We start from the raw sequence: 20,515 nt of genomic DNA, 5'->3' as shown, positions 1-20,515 counted from the left end.
GCAGGAACTCCCGACAGGAACCTGGAGGCAGGAACTGAAGCAGAGGCCATGGAGGAGTGCGACTTAATGGCTTGTTCTCCATGGGTTCTCATCGAGGACCACCAGCCCAGGCGTGGCACCACCCACAGTGAGCTAGGCCTTCCCACATCAAACATCAATCAAGAAAATGTCCCACAGGCTTGCCCACTGACCAATCTGGTGGGAGCTTTTTCTCAGGTTGAGGTGTCTTCTTCCACAATGGCTCTAGCCTGTGTCAAGTTGACATAAAAATTAGTCAGCCAGCACAGGTGAATCCCAGAACAAATGAGAGTAATGATGGAGACAGACATCTTTTGTTAATTTTTTTAAGATTTAAATAACTTTCATGTGTATTGTGTGCTTGAGTACACCAAGTATATGCAAGTGCAGATGGAGGCCAGAATAGGGCATCGGATCCCTGCAACCGGAACAGAGAGCTGTGAGCTTCCTGATATCGGTGCTAGAACCAAACTCAGGTCCTCTGCAAAAGCAGCAAGGACTCAACCACTGAACCACATCATCAACCCCCATTTTTTTAAAATGTTAATTACGTGCATCTGTGTGTGAAAATGTATGTGTGTGAGTGCAAATGTCTGTGGAATCCGGAAAAGAGCACTGGATGCCCTAGAGGTGAAGTTACAAGTGGTTTCAAGCTGTCTGGTATGAGCCAGGTCCTCTACAAGAGCAGTGCTCGATCTTAGATCTCATGGGCTGTTAATCTCATTAAGTATGCAGATGGTGTATATACAGATGTGCAGTGAAACATTCAAACACAGGAAGTAAAAATAAATAACCCCATAGGCTAATCTTAGAAGAGACATGGTATTATTTCTGCTCTGTTCTTGGTCACAAAGCTCAACTCTGGCAGTGTGTGGAACTACGCCAGACGTGTGTATGGGGGTGGGGGGGAGATTGATGAAGACTGGGTACTACAGACAGGAAGGGCACCGAGTTCAGCTCAGCTGGTGGTTCTGAGATCCTGTGTGCTGTCTGGTTTAGAACGGGGCAATCTTCAGAGAAGGCTCCGGTCACCATGGGCTGTATATTCTGAGAATTGGAGAATTGTGTCTTATTCTTTCCTGGTCCTCTGGTGCCTGGCCCATATCTGGTGTATAGGATGCAAAGTCCTCCATAACTGTTGGCTGAGTGGTGAGATGCGTAGGAAAACATAGAAGCAAAGAAGCAAAACTGGTAAACTGGGTAAGGGTACCGAGTTTGAGATCCAGATCTGGTTGTTTGTGTCTGTGATTCTAGCATTGTGTAGGCAGAGGAAGGAGGATGGGAAAATTAAGTGTGGGTCACACGAGTTCCAGGCCACTCTGAGGTATGAGATTCTTTCAACCAAACAACATTAGCAACAAAAAGGGCTGACTTTGGGGGGGCTGGAGTGGTTAAGAGCACTGGCTGCTCTTCCAGAGGACTCAGGTTCAAATCCCAGCACCCACATGGCAGCTCATGACTGTCTGTAACTCCAGTTCCAGAGGATTTGGCACTATTTTAAAAAGGAGGGGAGTGCTGAGTTTGAACTCTGGAGCTTAGACTTTGTCTCTTGGGTGACGGGAAGGTCATTCCTACAACTGAGCGGGGGTATACATTGTCCCCAGGTGTGTGCTGGCTCTTGTTGCTTCCTCTGCCTTCAATAACTGTTCATCATTCAAGGAGAGAAGATATTAGAACCTCTGAGAAAGCAGGCAGGGCATGTGCGTGCGCACGCGCGCGCGCGCGCGCACACACACACACACACAATCACTTAGAAGAAGGCCAGTCTCAAGTGTACATCCAATGAAAAATGAAGGCATGGAATTTGGAGACATTTTCGGTGGCAAACAGGGATGCAGAAGACAACAGGGACAAGGAAGGGGTTGAGCTTTGTTCTGCTTTGACTCCTCTGGGAGTTATGTCAGAGTAGGGCTATTTGCATAGAGGAATACAAGCGTTCTCCAAGGCTCTGGAGTTGTAGCAGATCTGATCAGCTAGAGTCCTTCCAGGTGCCCAGACCCCTGCCTGCCAGACACTGCTCACCGCACATCTGGGTGCCTGCTGAGGTTTTGCTCTGGCCACTGGAAGATACTTGGCTGTGTATAGAGAAGGAAGAGCCAGAGTTAAGGGCTCAGCTATGGTAGCAGCTCTATCCGTGACAGAATGGTGGTGGGGAGGGAAATGCCCAGATTCCTCCCCCCTCAGCTGGGCTCACTCTGAGGCATGTTCCGCTTTGCCTTCCAGAGTTCCCCAACAGACACGGCTTAACTGTTTCATGTTTCTTTATTTTGAGGGGCTAGTACTGCTGTGTTGCTCAGGTTGGCTTCGAGCTTGGAATTCTCTTGCCTCTGACTTGAAAGTGTTGCATGTGTCACCACGGTTTCCTTTCCTCCCTTCCTGTCTTAGGTCTCTACTGCTGTGTTTTAACATCATGACCAGCTTGGGGAAGAGAGGGTTTATTCATTTTATGGCTTGTGGTTCGTCATCCAGGGAAGTCAGGGCAGGGACTGAAGTAGAGGCTACAAAAGACTGCAGCTCACTCAGCAGGCTTCTTAGTCAACCCAGCTACCTGTCCAGGAGCAGCCCCGCCCACACTGGGGGTTCACTGGCTACTGGCAGGGTGTCTCCTAGGGCAGTGCTGAGACAGGCACTGGGTGTGTGGCACTGAAGAACATTTGGTCTTCTCCCTTTATGCCAACCTGTGGCCCTCCAGACACGTTGTATCTTATTTGATTTCTTCATATTTTAGACTCTTAAATATGAGGCTGGGGCTTGGAGAGAGCCTTGGTTTAAAGGTCAGCAAAAGTCAATCTAGCCCTCTGGGCTTTTGGAGAGATAAGGCCAGGCCTACACAGGTGGTCAGCCAAAGTGTGTGGGGTTGGCTGAAGATAAAAGATCTCTGCCCTTTCCCCTAGAGCAACCTTTCGGTTTCACTCCTGGAATCCAAAAGAAAAAAAAGGCTGGGTTTGCTGCTCCCATGAGTTGGTAGGCAAAGTCTTTAGCAGACCAAGGAAAAAGTCCTGAAAGTGAGAGGGGTAAGCCCAAACCACAGCCTGAGCACACTCTTGGGTGGGCAGACTCTGTTCTGTTCTCTCTTTCTCTCTCTCTCTCTCTCTCTCTCTCTCTCTCTCTCTCTCTCTCTAATATATGTGCAGGCACACGCACAGGCACACCCACACACACCCACACACACTCTCTCTCGATGCACTCATCTACACTCCTTATTAGACCACAGGATGCCAGACCCATCCTGAACCCTGTGACTGTCCTGAAAACAAAGCTTCTGTCTTGCACATTAGCCTGCTGCTAACCCAGAAGTCACCAGTTCCTTGGTAATGACGCAATCAACATTCTTCTGTTCTGAGTGGTCAGTAACAATTACAGCAGAGGAATGCAGACGTGTATCTCCACTGTTGCCCCAGCACTGGAGTTTACAGGCACAGGAGGCCTACAGAAAGACTGGCTCTTTCACACCCCTTTCAAGGTCCTGACCCCAAGGGAGGGTGTTCCTTTCACACACCTAGGCCTTTGCATTTTCTTCACTAATGAATGGGACTCAAACTTGTGGTACTGGCTAGGTAGGATAGGTTGTCCTGAAGTTCACGATATAGCCATGGCTGGCCTGGTGCTCTTCACATACAACACACTTGCCTGGAATCTGTTATGCAGACCAGGCTGACCTGAAGTAGCCTTCAACTCAGAGATCAGTCTGCCTTTGCCTCCTGAGTTCTGGGATTAAAGGTGTGCGCCACCATGCTTGGTGTTGCTGTTGTGGTACCTGAGGGTATTGGTCAACAGATGCCATCTTCTTCTTGTTCACTGACCGAACTCCGCCCATAGTCTAGGTTAGCTGGCCTTGAGCGTCAAGGGGTACACCTGTCCCTGCCTCCCATCTCAAGTCACCAGGATTAGAGGCAAATTACACACCTGTGTTTTCCTTTTATTCCCTCTCTCATTTTTGTTTTTAAGACAAGGTTTCTTTATGTAGTCCTGGCTGTCTGGGAGCTCAGTATGTAGATCAGGCTAGCCTTGAATTCAGTAATCCTCCTGCCTCTGCCCCAAGTGCTGGGATTAAAGGTATGCCCCACTACTTCTGGCCCATACCTGGCTTTTTATGTGGGTTCTGGGGCTCTAAACTCAGGGCCTCATGCTTACAAAGCAGGGACTTCATACACTGAGTTGTCTCCCCAGCCTCTTTGTTTTTTGAACTCATCATGTGATCGTGATCTAGGCTGGCTGGCCTTCAGTTTAGGGCAATCCTCCAGTCTCAGCATTCTGAGTGCTGGGATTATATGCACGCTCCACTACAGTGCTCAGTGTTAACTCATGTCTACAAAGAGCTTCACAGTCCAAGAGGCGCCTTCTTGAAGTTACTGAGGAGAAACAGTTTCTAGACACAAACTATGGTGTTCATCATGCCCAAGGCTCTCAAGTGCTCTGCAGTCACACGGAGCTGAACAAAGACGTTCATTCTTTCATTTCCCCAGCTTCTGAGGACATAGATGCTGATCTCAGGCTCTTGAGTCCTCTCTTTCGACAGTGATGGGACAGATGATGGTGAGGACCTCAAGTCCTGTTTACTTGTGCCATGTCCACCCTAGTAACCCTGTAGCCATGTACGGCTCCTGGGATAAGGTTATGTGGCCAGGACACTTTCCTAACCTTCAGAGCAGATCAACGCCATCTAGCCTTCCGTCTCAAAGGCTCTCTCTTTCATGAGGTTCTTCCTCCAAAACCCACTTTTGTTTTTTGTTTTGTTTCTGCCTCAGGCACATTTTCTCTTTAATTTTTGGAACCCAAATATAAGGGAAATATCATTTTCTCCATTCTGACTCACTTACAATTAAATACACTTGTTCCCATCTGTGTCTGTATACATCTGCATACATTTAGCTATAGCATCGCCCTGAATTTTGGAAAATGATGTGGCTGGTGTTATATTTTTATTCCGACTACCAAACTGGCTGTGAAGACCAGTGGGTGTCTACCCACCCAGTGACGAGCCATTCCGGCCTGTCTCTTAGGGAGGTACTTTCCTCCACAGACAGGCCTACAGACCTTCAGGCAGTACTGCATTTGTGGCCACTGGTGTAGACTCTGAGTACCAGAGCTAGGTGTGCTTCTCTCCATCTTGGTGCCAGACTTCCGTGGTCATAGCAGCTCACTCTGACTCCTTATACTGCTTGGCATTAGCTGTTTTTCTGGATTTAGAGGTGGGAGTTTGCAGGTTCTCAAGGAGGGTGCCAGGGACAAAGCGATGTCAGGCACTGTGCCCCACTCCTGCCAGCCAGAAGAGCAGAGCAGACTTTACTGTTCAAAGGCATGTGGTAGTTAGTGTCTGCCTCGCCTCTGTACCTAAAAATACCACACTCTGGTTGTCTTAAAAAGTCAAACAACAGGTTACATTGTAAAGATCATGTAGTGAGACAGAGGTGACCTTCAGCATACTTAACCTTTTTATTATGATTTCACTGAATAATTTTATTTATATAAATATGCTAAAATAGAACTTGCCCAGTGAGAATTACAGGATTCAGGAAATAAAGTATCAACTGCTTCCACTAAAATATCAAACTAAAAAGAAGAGAGGGAAGAGGAGGCTCAGCTGTTAAAACCATTTGCTGCTCTTCCAGAGGACCCGAGTTCAATTCCCAGCTTTAGTATCTTCTGTACTCTAAAGGCACCTGCGCTTATCTTTATACACACACACACACACACACACACACATGCACACACGCATGCATGCACGCACTCACGCACGCACACACATAAAAATTAAAAAAATAATTTTTTTTTTCAAAACAGGGCTTCTCTGTATAACAGTCCTGACTGTCCTCGAACTTGTAGAGATTCATCTGCCTCTGCTTTCCCGTGCTGGGATAAAAGTTAAGAGCCAACACTACCACCCAGCAAAAAATAAAACTTTTAATTAATTTTTTGTTTGTTTGTTCATTTTTTCCAGACAGAGTTTCTCTGTGTAACAGCCCTGGCTGTCCTGGAACTAGCTCTTGTAAACCAGGCTGTCCTCGAACTCACAGAGATCCACCTGCCTCTGCCTCCCAAGTGCTGGGATTAAAGGTGTGCACCACCACGCCTGGCTTAAAAATATTTTTCAAACAATTTCTTTTGATTATATTATTTCCCTTCCTCTAACTCCTCCCAGATTCTCCCCATCTCTTCCCCACACTTCATGTTCTTTCTTTCTCTCTTAAAAAGAAAAACAAAAACAAACAAAAATGAGAATCAAAACAAAAGATCAACTAGACAAAAATGAAAGAAAGAGTACATAAAAAATATGAAGTCCAATTTGCACTGGCCAATTACTTCTGGGCATGGGGTCTGCCCTGGACTGTGGTGGATATGCCTAATGACACTCCATTAGAGGAAACTGAATTTTCCTTCTCAGCAGGTATCAATTGCAAATAGCTTCTTGATTGGGAGGGGGAGTTTGTTTACTTCTTTCTACCTTTGGCATAGATCCCCAAGACTCAACAGGAGTAGTTTGGTAAAGCCATCCCTTTTAGTACTGACTGCTCTATTTTTTTTTTTGTCCCCCCAAGACAGGGTTTCTCTGTAGCATTGGAGCCTGTCCTGGAACTCACTCTGTACCAGGCTGGCCTTGAACTCACAGAGCTCTGCCTGTCTCTGCCTCCTGAGTGCTGAAATTAAAGATGTGCACCACCACCAGCCCGGTAATACCGAGTGCTCTAAATTCTCCCACTCTTTGCCCATTGTCCAGTTGTAGGTCTCTGTTGGTTATCATCTCCTGCAAGAAAAAAGCTGTGATGAGGGCTGATCGATGCATTGATCCATGGGTACTGCAGTGTGTCATTAGGAATCATTTTGTTGTTACGTTCCTTTAGCAGAATAATAGTAGCAGGCTTTTTCTCTAGGTTTTTGGACTGTCTAGCAGTGTCTGGTATGGGTTCCATCTCATAGAGTGGGCCTTAATCTAACTTAAAAAGCAATTGCTTACTCCCAGGACACGTGTGTCACTATCGCACCACTTTAAAAAGAAAAAGTAAAAAGAATTTGAGGCCAGCCTGGTCTACAGAGCTAGTTCCAGGATAGAGAAACCCTGTCTTGAAAAAACAAAAAAAAAGGAAGAAAAGAAAGTTGGGCCTCAGGTGGGTATAGCTCAGTGACAAATAAAACCCTGGGTTCAAACAAACAAACAAAGAGTATGAAAACAATATCTGAGGGCTAGAGAAATAGCTCAGTGGTTATAAATTTACAAAACTCACATGGAGGCTCACAACTGTCTACAACTCCATTCCCAGGAGACCAACACCCTCTTCTGACCTGCACAGACACCAGGCACACATGTGGTACACATACATACAAGCAGGCAAGATACACAAATAAAAAATTAATCTTAAGAAAACAGCATTTGAAGCAATGCTTACTTTTTGCTGTCCTATAATCTTTTCTTGGAAATTATGGAAAGGGGGGTTCTGCTGATAGGTAATCAAGACAACTAAGGGGAAAGGTGGGCTTCTGTATTTTTTTTTCTTGCATCACTTTTAAGGCCCATGGAGAAATATCTGCACCCCACTGAAGAGATAGCTTGGGATGACACCAGAATTTATTCAAGAGTCTTCCAGCTGCTCCAGGTTTCTTTAGGCTGAGAATCCATGAAAACAAAATACAGGCCATTTTACCAAGTGTCTGTCTTTTCTTTTCTTTTCTTTTTCTTTCTTTCTTTCTTTCTTTCTTTCTTTCTTTCTTTCTTTTTTTTTTTTTTTTTTTTTTTTTGAGATAGGGTTACTCTGTGTAACCTTGTGTGTCCTGGAACTCTCTCTGTAGACCAGGCTGGCCTTGAACTCAGGGATCCACCTGCCTCCATCTCCTGAGTGCTGCAATTAAAAGCATGTGCCACCACATCCACCTGTCTTCCTAAAGCTCTTGCCTTTGTAGTGTGAGACTCACTCGAGGCTCTCATGCATGGTAGGCAAGTGCATTACTGAGTTGCACCCCCAGCCCCAATGATCCCTTTGATACCTTGTTATTTTGTGACTACAGAGAGATTATTTCTTGGCCCATATTTCCAGTACAAAGTTATATAAAATTAACTTATCTCTTTTGGTAGGTGTATCAATCCCACCTGGCAAGAATAAGCCATCACCACATCTTAAACCAAATTTGAAGCAAGCTTTAATTAAATACTGGGTAGGCAGATGGTCTCCTACCATCTACCTAGGTCCATACCTGGGTTCCCAGAAAAATGGTCATGAGTTACACCTTGCAGAGGCTTAAAGAGGCAGCCACACAAGGCCACTGTATTTCCTATCAGGTTCAATCAGAGGCAAACACATATTCTGATGAATTTCCTGCCCATATACCTCTCATCCACATGTGATCAAGCACATCCGGTGCAGATGGGTCGAACAAACACAGGATGAACAGGAATTTATTCTTTTTTTTAAAATTTACTTAATTTTTTTATGTGCATTGGTGTCTCGCCTGCATATATGTCTGGATGAGGGTGTCAGATTCCCTGGAACTGGAGTTACAGACAATTGTGAGCTGATATGTGGTTGCTGGGAATTTAACCTGGGTCCTCTGGAAGAACAGTCAGTTCTCTTAACTGCTGAGCCATCTTTCCAGTCTCTTCCCCTCCCCCCGGAACTTATTCTTAACTTCAAACAGAACTCTTAACCTGTAAGGTATATTTTTCCTGTTTTGGTCTCACAAGTGACTATGTATTTACTTTCTACATTGACAGCCTTGTCCAAGAGGCCTTGAATGGGATTAATCTGAGAGGCTACTATACAGCCCTTAATGTTTAGTGGTTATGGTCAGCCATCTGCTCTATAAGTACCAAATCTTTTTTTTTTTTTTTTTTTTTTTTTTTTTTTTTTTTTTTTTGTAGGGTTGGTTTTCCTATTTTTATTTGGCGGCAACAGGGAAAGGGCCTCTTTCATCAACAGGAGTATTCACAGGTTCTTCAGCCATTCCAGGCTTGGGCCCTGAGGGTCCTGGGGGTGGCTGGACACATCGGGCATGTTTCCATTATCTCGTACAGGGACTGGGTAGTTGTAGCATGTTGCCTGGTTGATCATGGAAGCATACTTGGTGTAGGGGCTGATTATGGGCATAATTATAGCAAGGCCCCAGACTGAGAAGGACACCACCAGCACCGGCTCCTTCGCCCAGGCATTCTTGAGGAAAGTGGTGATTCTCGCGGCCATCTTGGTCTTGCAGTACCAAACCTTTTATACCCAGTTTTCCTAATTTCTTGTTGTGGGATATTTGTACACTGTGTGAAGATATATTGCTGGGATTGGTTTAATACAGAACTGAACAGCAATAGTTAGACAGAAGGTATAGAAGGGACCTCTGGGCAGAGAGAGGAGGTAGGAGAGGAATCTAGGCATGGAGGAGACACCAGCAGACACAGAGAGCAAACAGGAGGTGTAAGATGGAAGAGAGGTAAAGCCACATGGTAGAACACAGATTAATAAGAATATGGTTGATTTAAGTTATAAGAGCTAGTTAGGAATAAGCCTAAGGTATAGGCCAAGCTTTCATAATTAATAAGAAGTCTCTATGCCATTATTTGGGGACTGGCTGGCAGGACAGAAAAAGACTCTTTACAAGCTTTCTTGTCAGACTATCTTTGGATCGCTTAATGACCTGGAGACTTATTATTAATTATGAAAGCTTGGCCTTTAGCTTAGGTTTGTCTCAACTAGCTCTTATAACTTAAATTAACTCATATTTTTAAATTTATGTTCTTGATGTGGCATTACCACTCTTTCATCTTGCATCCCATCTCTTCTCTCTTATCTCCTGGCATCTCCCACATGCCTAGATTCTTCCTCCTCTTCCTTTCTCTTTACCTGAAGTCCTGCCTATCTCTCCTGCCTAGCTATTGGCTGTTCAGCTTTTGATTATACCAATCACAGGAACACATCTTCATAAAGTATATAAATATTTCACAACAGTTTCTGACTTGCTTATTTTTGTTCCTAACTTTGTATATATGTAATCAAATAACTCCTATGCCAAAACAGATTTAAAAACACTATACCACACATAATTATTATGGACTTTGTTTGGTTATGACAGACTCCCTTGTAGTCATGTATCCCAGGCTATCTTCCAATTCACTTCTGGTTCTCCTACCTCTGTCTCCTAAACACGGGGACTGTGGGTTTGCACCACACCGTAGTTTATGTTTCGTGAGATATGTCTCCTTACGTGGCCAAGGTAGACAGGAACTGGCAATCCTCCTGCATCTACCAGCCTCAGAGTACTGGGAATATCAGTGTGGTAGTGTATGTTCTGAATTCTAGGGCTGAGGAGGTTAAGTCAGGAGTTTGCCACTTTGAGACCAACATTGAGTACAGAGACCCTGTCTCAAAACCAGAACACCCCACCACAAAGTGGCTCTTGCGTTACTTTGAGAAATAAACAGCAAGAGATTAGGTAAGCAAGACACAGAATGGACAGCATCTGTGAAGCAGGAAGCGGGAGGCGCAGTAGGCAGGTGGTGAAGACTTTGATACAGGTTTCATCATCTGCAGAAGGAATGAGAGGAGCTTGCTAGGAGGATCTTCAGAGCAAAGTGGACCTTGTGTCTCAGCTGGGCTGAGACTGACAGTCAAGAAATAGACAAACAATCTAGGTGTGCTGCACACCTTTAATCCCAGTGCTAGGGAGGCAGCAGATTTCTCTGAATTTGAGGTCAGCCTGTTCTACAAAGTTAGTTCCAGGACAGCCAGGGCTACACAAAGAGACACTGCCCCCCCCCCCAAAAAAAGAGAAAAAGATAAATGAAATGTGCTCTATAGACTATGGAACGCTACTCTGTCTTTATTTTTAACAGACATATCATTCTTGATTATGAATACGTGTGTGGGTCTGTGTGTAGGTATATTCACATGAGTGCAGGCGCCCACTGAGGCCAGAGGCATCTGATTATCCTGGAATTGAAGTTATGGGTGGTTGAGCAACTCTGTGTGTTGTAGGAGCCCGTTTGTTTGTTCCTAGCTGCCCAACTCGAAATAACCACACAGAAACTGTATTAATTAAATCACTGCTTGGCCTATTAGCTCTAGCTTCTTATTAGCTAGCTCTTACATCTTAATTTAACCCATTTCTATTAATCTGTGTATCGCCACATGGATGTAGCTTACTTGTTGTGGGAGTAACTTCCGCTGCCTCAACCAATAATCACTGAAGCAAGAGCCCACAGTGCAGCGGGGAGCGACTTCAGCTCCGTCAGCCAATAGCTGCTGAAATACCAGCCCACTGGGGCGTAGTATATTTCTCTCTTAAAAAGAGAAGCAGTTCCGGAAAAGGCTCTCTTGGTTCCGGCTCTTGGTTCCGGTGCTCGGTCTCAGCTGCTGCTCCCGGCTCCTGCTCCAGCGACTAGGCTCCCTTCCTGACGGTTTATGGTGTATGTAAGTTTTACCCCCCGCCAAATAAATAACCCCTTAAAACATAACTGGTGTGGGATTGATTCGTTAATAATTGGCGCCCAGCGTTTGGTTTAAGAACCGCCCCACCCCCCCACCCCCAGCTCGGCCTCCCAGGATACACAGGTCCGGACAGTCTCTGCCGGCTTACTTTGCCCTGTTCGGCACGGATTTTTAAATTTCTCCTTGCAACGTGAGTCAAAGAGCTCACAGCGCAAGCTCCCTTTGAAGTTCCAGCAAGCTGTTTGAAACCCATAACTGATTAGGAGTGCTGAAAGCAGCTTGACCCTTAATCCCGGCACAGGGACACAGGGCCCAAAGCACTAGGCCTCTTTAGCAACAGCGCAGTGGCTGTGTCACGACCCTCTGCATCCGGTTGAACAGAGCAGCAGGGCCTTGTTTATTGCCTTGTTTTTTGGCCACTAGAAGCTCTCTGACCTTTTGTGATCTGTGGATTTAACCTCTGGATTTGAGTGTATATATTCTAGAGTTTACTTTCTCAATCAACACCACTGACACGTGGATTCAGGTGCGCCCCACCTCCTACTGGCAGGCAACGGTCATTACAGGTAAGATTTTTCTTTTCGGTTGAAAATAAATACATACATACATACATACAAGTACAATTTCCTTTGATTGAAAATGTCGGAAAATATTACTATCCAAAAGTTCAATGGTTTTTTCAGTTGCGCTATGGAGGATATTCTGAAGGATGTCTCAGATATTCCTCTTACTTTGTTATTCCTGGGATCTGTTGCTTTTCTGGTGTTTGGCTATTTTATAAGAAAGATACAGTCCTTACAGACTGAATCTACAATGCTGAGGGCAGAGATTAAAACCTTAAGAACAATTCAGACTGATACCAACCTCCTCAAAAAAGAGTTTGGAGATTTCAAGGAGGAAACTAGATCAGAGTTTGGAGTTTTCAAGCAGGAGACTAGATCAGAGTTTGGAGTTCTCAAGGAGGAGAATAGATCTTTGTTTGATATGACTCGGTCAACTGGCCAAAATATCAAGAAGGTACAGTCTGATATTGCTTCTTTAGAAGGGAGCGTCACTGCCCTGGAGGAGGGGACAACCAAAATGACGCATAACCTCCAGTCCATGACTGTAAGTGCTGAAACATTAGCTGAGAGGATTATAACCATTGAATGTGAAAATCGGACTTTATCAAAAGGGTATGATAGATTAATTGACAGGATTTCCATACAAGAAGGCACAGTACATGCCATGAGGATTATGTCCAAGGAGGATATCGTGTCTCTGACGGACAAGGTCCATGCCTTAGAATCGTTAATGAAGGCTTTGGAGCATAATACTGGACAGGAGATTCAGGACTTACAGAAGGCAATGGTGAGCAGATTTAATAAGATTGAGGAAATCATAGACTCTGATGAACAGGAGCAAAAGGTAGAAAGGCAACCTTCACCTCAAAAAACTCTCAGTCTACATAGAGTTATACCTGCCTTTCCAGTAATAACATCAGAAAAGATAACTGGCTCCAAAAACCCTAAGGTCGTTAAAGAACATACATGGGAGCCTATACGTATGAATGATCTGAAAGAATTTAAACAAGCAATTGTGAATTATGGACTACATTCATCCTTTGTTAGGGAGATGTTAAAATCCTGGGCTCTGAGCAACAGGGCCACCCCTAAAGATTGGAACCAGCTCACATCAGCTGTCCTTGAGAACGGACCTTTATGGCATTTCAAATGCCTATTCAAACAAGAGGCCAGACTTTTACAACAACAAGAATCAGCGAAAGGAATTGAGGTTTCTCTAGATCAAATTCTAGGGGAAGGACCTTACTCTGATCCTCAGGAACAAGCTCTTTATGATGAAAACATTTTATCCATATGTGCTACAGCAGCTCTAAGGGCCTGGGACAGGGTTCAAGACTCAGGTCAGAGAGTAGAATCGTATGTCAGGGTCAAACAGGGTCAGAGAGAACCCTTTAGTGACTTTTTGCAACGACTAACTAAGGCTGTACAAATAGGGATACCTGATCCAGAAGCAAGAAATATAGTAATTGAGTCTTTGGCTTATGAGAATGCCAATGTAGAATGCAAAAGGATCCTGGGGCCTTTAAAGCTCAGATCAGCGCCTTTGGACGAATGGGTTTTACATACAATGAATGTTGATACATTTGATTATGGCAATGAAACATGGGTACAAGAAGCAATTTCCAAAGGTAAAAGGAGACATCAGATTACAAAATGCTTTCATTGTGGCAAAATGGGACACATGAAAAGGGACTGCAGACAATGGAAGTCCAGGAATAATGCCTCTTCTAGGAATAACAGGAATAGGAGGACTCAGCCTTCAGGTTTATGTAGGAGATGTGGAAAGGGCAGGCATTGGACGAATGAGTGTAGGTCAACAAGAGATAAACAGGGCAACCCGTTGCCATCGGGAAACTCAATAGGGGGCCTCTCGAAGGCCCCCATGGCAAATGTGGTCCAGTCATTTCCGATCACTGCAGAGAACATGCCTCTTCAGGGAAATTAGAATGCCCCATGCCTGCTGTTAAAAGCAATAACGGCCTGAAGGATGAGTTAAATGTGGTGAATGAATCAAGAAATCTAAGAGGACAAAGTAAACGAATATTCTGGCAGACTTCTATAAATGAACAAAGGCCACAGCTAAGAGTGTGTGTAAATGGCAAACTTATTACTGGCTTACTGGACACAGGTGCGGATGTAAGTATCATTACACCAGAGTCTTGGCATCCGCATTGGCCTCTTCAGGAGGTAGATATTCAGTTCTTAGGAATTGGAACCCTATCTCGAGTAAGACAAAGCACGAGATGGGTCAATTGTATAGGTCCAGATGGACAAATAGGAAAACTAAGGCCATATGTAGCAAATATTGCAGTGAATTTGTGGGGCCGTGACCTATTGCAGCAATGGAATACCCAAATTAACATTCCTGCTGCTTCCAGAGCCCATATTTCTGAGGACAATATTACAAGATATTACAGATGGCGGAAACCAGCCATTAGAGCTATACAAGAACACAACACAATTGATGGCTCTTCAGAGGTACCAACAGCCATGCCTCTACAATGGTTAACTGAGAAACCAATATGGACTAAACAGTGGCCTTTAGCTGAGGAAAAGTTACAGGCTTTAGAACAGCTGGTACAAGAGCAATTAGATGCTGGACATATAGAAGAATCTACCAGCCCTTGGAACTCTCCTGTGTTTGTTGTTAAGAAAAAATCTGGTAAATGGAGAATGGTGACAGATCTTAGAGCTATCAACAAGGTTATTCAACCTATGGGCCCTCTGCAATCTGGAATTCCTCTGCCCTCCCTGTTACCAAAGGGATGGCCTCTTATAGTTATTGATCTGAAAGATTGTTTCTTCACTATACCATTACAAGAAAAAGATAGAGAAAAGTTTGCCTTCACAGTGCCTACCTATAATAACTCTCAGCCTGCAAGGAGGTACCAGTGGACCGTCCTCCCACAGGGAATGTTGAACTCTCCCACCCTGTGCCAATATTTTGTAAGCCAACCATTGAAAATTATACGCAAACAATTTCCTAAGTCCATAATATACCACTATATGGATGATATCCTGATATCTGATCAAAACAAAGATACCTTAGAAAGGCTGTTTGAAGAAGTAAAACTAGTATTACCTAAATGGGGATTGCAAATTGCCCCTGAAAAAATTCAGAGAGGAGATTCTGTTAATTATTTAGGTTATAAAATAGGCTTACAAAGAATTAAGACTCAAAAGGCACAAATCAGGAGAGACCGGTTACGAACGCTTAACGACTTTCAAAGATTATTAGGAGACATTTCCAGTCTACGACCAGCTGTTGGGATAACACCTGATCTAATAATTCATTTAAACAAAACCTTAGATGGTGACAAAGATTTGAATAGTCCCAGAGAGTTAACAGCTGAAGCAGAAAAGGAACTGATGATGGTTGAGGAAAAATTACAGGAGGCACATGTAGATAGGGTGGATCCAAATTTTAGTTGCGTTCTAGTTATATTGCCTTCCAGAATTTCTCCTACAGGAATTTTAATGCAGAGGGAAGATACTATTTTAGAATGGATTTTTTTACCACACAAACCAAGTAAAAAATTAAAAACTTATGTGGAAAAAGTCTCTGAATTGATTATAAAAGGAAAATTGAGACTTCGTCAATTAGCAGGTATAGACCCATCAGAAATTATAGTGCCTTTCACTGCTGATGAGATAAAAAAGTTGTGGGAAGACAATGAACCATGGCAAAGAGCTTGTGCTAATTTTTTGGGAGAAATCAATAACAATTACCCAAAAAGCAAGAGACTTAACTTTATAAAGAGAACTTCTTGGATCCTCCCTCGAATTGTCCGTGATGCTCCAATAACCGGAGCCCATACATTTTATACCGATGCTAATAAATCAGGGAAAGCAGGTTACAAATCAGAAGAATTGAGTAAAGTGGAACAAAGTCCTTATGATTCTGTCCAGAAAGCAGAATTATATGCCATCCTTATGGTGCTTAGGGATTTTAAAGAACCTCTTAATATAATTACTGACTCACAATATGCAGAAAGAGTTATTTTGCATATTGAAACTGCTGAATTTATACCTGATGATACAGAACTGACCTCATTGTTTATCCAGGTACAAGACATGATCAGAAACAGGCTCTGCCCTATGTATATAACGCATATCCGATCCCATACAGGTCTGCCAGGTCCTCTAGCACAAGGTAATGCAGATATTGATCAATTATTGATTGGTAGTGTGCTGGAGGCATCTGAATTTCATAAAAAACATCATGTCAATAGCAAAGGCTTGAAAAAAGAGTTTTCTATTACATGGCAACAAGCTAAGGAGATTGTAAAGAAATGCCCTACTTGCTCTTTTTATAACCAAACACCATTGCCTGCAGGGACTAATCCAAAGGGTATTAAAAGGAATGAAATTTGGCAGATGGATGTGTTTCACTTTCCAGAATTTGGCAAGTTAAAATATGTACATCACACCATTGACACTTATTCAGGCTTTCAGTGGGCAACCGCTTTAAGCTCAGAAAAAGCTGACTCAGTAATCACACATTTATTAGAAGTTATGGCCATTATGGGTATACCTGCACAAATAAAAACAGATAATGGTCCAGCTTATGTATCTAGGAAAATGAAACGATTTTTTGCTTATTATAATATTAAGCATGTTACAGGTATACCATACAATCCTACAGGTCAAGCCGTTATAGAAAGATCAAATCGTACTATAAAGGATATGCTAAACAAACAGAAAGGGACGAAAGATACCCCCAGAAATAGATTGCATAATGCTTTATTAACCTTGAATTTTCTTAATGCTAATGAGAAAGGAACAACAGCAGCAGAGAGGCATTGGATAATGGAAAAAACTTCTGAACTAAACCAACCTGTTTATTTCAAAGACGTGCTGACCTCTCAATGGAGGCCAGGAGATGTGCTACGTTGGGGAAGGGGTTTTGCTCTTGTTTCCACAGGAGAAGAAAAATTGTGGATACCATCAAAATTAATAAAGGTTCGATTTGAAGAGGAGAAACCTCTTGGAAAGGAGAAATGACAGCTCATCCACAATGATGATATTCATAGTTGTTCAAGGGACCCTGGATATCTGAATACTGACAGATGGAAAATAATGGCACAATAAGGACTATCAAGAAAACTGAATAGGTTCTGTAAGTAAAATATACTAAATCATATTTCTAAATTTATAGAGCTGGTTTTAGAGTTGGACTCTGGCTCAGTCCCTCTCTAATTCCAAGCCTGTTGTTAAAAGAAAAACCCAGAATTTCTGGAGTTTCTGTCTCATGTCAAGAGCCATGATATGGGACAGAAAGAAATATGAGTTTAGAAAACATTTTTACTTTTCTTCATATCTATCATACCTTTCAGTGAATATATCTATCATGTCCTTCATTGAATATATGTATGTCTGTATATGTCTATATGATTAATATACGATTATATATTATTATAATCATATAATATATGATATTAATATATGATTAATATATATGATTAATGTTTAATTTTTCCACAATGAACAATAAGTTTTTCCTGCAGTGACATTTGAAGTTTCCAGGAAGAAGATGGGGCCCCATAACAACAACTCCACCTGGTTGATATGACATCATGATACTGATAGCGCTACTACAAGACCTGTTTTGAGTACCAGCTGCACAAGACGATGCCAACGTGGTTAGCTGAAATGATGCACATCTTGTACAACATTCTGGCCAGACCTCCACAAAATACTCAGAGACTATTTGCAATTTTAAAAGACATTGATCTTGAAATTTAACCATCATTTTACTTTCACAGGATCCCCCAGAAAGAACGTCGCCCCCATGACAGCTGGAAGTAATTCTAGAGAACGACGTCCCCTCTCCCAGTAAAGTTTGTCCTTGGGTTTAGGGACATCATTTAGGGGTTGGTTATAATTAGTATAGGGTTGAGGGTTGGGGGAGGAATTTTATAAGCGCAGGAATCAAAAAAAAAAAAAAAAAAGAGGGATAATTGGATTATGGGATAATAGCTTTGTACTTGTGAGTTATTGTTTTTGACAAATATATTGGTATTGATTCTTATATATTGATACAAAGTTAAATTATGTTGACTATTTTATGCATACATGCTTCTACCTCTGTTTAAAACATTTTTATGTATTGACATATATATATTGTATTGATATATGTATATTTTACCATATTGCATTGTACACTTCTACCTCTGATTAAGATACTTATATATTGTTTATGTATTGATATATATATTTACCATATTGCAATGTATACTTGCACATTGTTTATATTTGGAGGTCATATTGTCCCCATTTATTGCACAGTTGTTTACTATTTCAGTCTTTAAGTTAGATAGATATTGAGAATAATATAGATCAATAGTCATCTAAGTTTGTCATTTATAATTAGACTAATCAGGTTCTTTAGATACATAGAGATTATATTCAGTATAGATAGATAATCTTCAACCTCTTCAAAGAGCTGTAGAAAATGGCCTTTAATCTAACTCAGAGTTCTGTGGTAGGGAGACACAATCCTTCCTGGCAACACTGATCTATTCCCGAGAGAATGTTGAGCACCAAAGACACTCCACCTGGAGCCTTTCTTCTTGGTAGAACTGGCCTTTGGGTAAAGAAATGCCCATACCTCAACTACTGACAGAGTTGCAGAGTATCCGTAAATGGATAAAACAGGACTGTCATATCCTGCCAAGACAGGATAAGATAGTTTTGAAAAGTTCCTTGCCTTTGAAAATGGTATGTCAGTTACGTTAGGCCTTAGCCAAAGTTGGTTGCTTCAACGCTGCAAACGTGATTTTGGGTGATTGCCCAGGTAGCCAGTTGTCTCTGTGATTTGTTACATGTTCTGGAAGTTTGATTGCACTTCCTAATTACTTAGGTAACATTATTTCCCTTCTCAGATCTTTGATGGGATTGAAGATTATATAAACGTAGTTACTTTCCTTTTATGACGTGGCCAAGTTATTTCTTATACAAGACTTAAGCTAGTTAGAATAGGATATTTGTATTTATTGTATATAATTGTGTAGGTTTGTACTTACTGTATATAATTTCGTAGTAGGCTTAGAACTCTCTTACTTAAAAAAAAAGGGGGAGGTGTTGTGGGAGTAACTTCCGCTGCCTCAACCAATAATCACTGAAGCAAGAGCCCACAGTGCAGCGGGGAGCGACTTCCGCTCCGTCAGCCAATAGCTGCTGAAATACCAGCCCACTGGGGCGTAGTATATTTCTCTCTTAAAAAGAGAAGCAGTTCCGGAAAAGGCTCTCTTGGTTCCGGCTCTTGGTTCCGGTGCTCGGTCTCAGCTGCTGCTCCCGGCTCCTGCTCCAGCGACTAGGCTCCCTTCCTGACGGTTTATGGTGTATGTAAGTTTTACCCCCCGCCAAATAAATAACCCCTTAAAACATAACTGGTGTGGGATTGATTCGTTAATACTTACTGGCAAGGCTCTATCTGGCGTCTGTCTCTGGTGGGGCTACATGGTTTCTCCCTGACTTTGCCTTCTTTCTCCCAGCATTCAGTTTAGTTTTCCCCCCGCTTACCTCTATTCTGATCTATGCAGGCCCAATACAGTTTCTTTATTAACCAATGGTATTCACAGTATACAGAGGGGAACCCCACATCTTATGTGGGTGCTGAGAATGGAACTCTGGTCCTTTGGAAGAGCAAGAATCCTTAAGATTCTTGCTAGGCCCCTAATATTTATTTTTTTAAAGAAAGAATTATTTATTTTGGCTTATGACTTCATAGGTTTCAGTCTATCTGCTAAAGAGGATGCAGCAACTAGGAAGCGGGGAAGAACGCTCAGGATGCTGGGACTTCATTCAGCCATTCAAAGACGTTTCTTATCTCTCTCTTCCTTTTATTTATTTATTTGGTTTATTTTATTAGTGCTGTGTGAGAGTGTCAGATCCCCTGGATCTGACAGTTGTGAGCTGCCATATGATTGCTGGGAACTGAATCCCAGTCCTCTGGAAGATCAGCCAGTAACAACTGAGCCATCTCTCCAGCTCCTCTCTTCCTCTTTTAAAGACATGACCTCACTGTGTAGCTCTGGCTGGCTTGTAACTTGCTACTCTCACCAGGCTGGTCTGAATTAGTGGTGATCCTCCTGTTGCTCAGCCTTTTGAGTTGCTGGGGTTACACACTGGCTCCTAATGAAGACAGTTCTGACACATGCTACAGTGTTAATAAATCTTGAAGGCACTAAGTGAGTCAATCACATAAAGGTGTTTACATTTTTAAAAAAAATGACATTTGGGCTGGAGAGACGGCTCAGCGCCTGAGAGCACTGGCCGCTCTTCCAGAGGTCCTGAGTTCAGTTCCCAGCACCCATACGGTGGCTCACAACCATCTGTAATGAGATTCTATGCTCTCTTCTGGTGAGCAGGCATACATGCAGGTAGAATACTCTATAATAAATAAATAAATATTTAAAAAATGATCTTTATATGTAGGGATGAGGGGTGGCACACACGTGCCATGGTGCACATGGGAAAGTCAGAAGATAACTTGTGAGAGTCAGTTCTCAGATTGGTAGGTTTGGT

The 20,515-nt window shown here is 42.8% G+C and overlaps 1 long non-coding RNA gene and 1 pseudogene across 1 annotated transcript; one reads left to right on the top strand and one right to left on the bottom strand.

The window, feature by feature from the left end:
• Window positions 1–8,871: 8,871 nt before the first annotated feature.
• LOC148120027 (NADH dehydrogenase [ubiquinone] 1 alpha subcomplex subunit 3 pseudogene) lies at window positions 8,872–9,227 on the bottom strand (annotated as a pseudogene).
• A 2,002-nt stretch (window positions 9,228–11,229) lies between these two features.
• On the top strand, window positions 11,230–19,377 carry LOC148120026 (uncharacterized). Its single transcript, XR_015734716.1, has 2 exons — window positions 11,230–11,405; window positions 17,506–19,377. It is a non-coding gene; the product is annotated as an uncharacterized LOC148120026 (long non-coding RNA).
• Window positions 19,378–20,515: the final 1,138 nt, after the last annotated feature.

The sequence above is a fragment of the Myodes glareolus genome, chromosome 13 (assembly GCF_982192425.1).
Source record: "Myodes glareolus chromosome 13, mMyoGla1.1, whole genome shotgun sequence".
NCBI classification, from domain to species: domain Eukaryota; kingdom Metazoa; phylum Chordata; class Mammalia; order Rodentia; family Cricetidae; genus Myodes; species Myodes glareolus.
The sequence above is the reverse complement of the archived record's forward strand: the minus strand, read 5'-3'. Positions and strand labels throughout refer to the sequence as shown.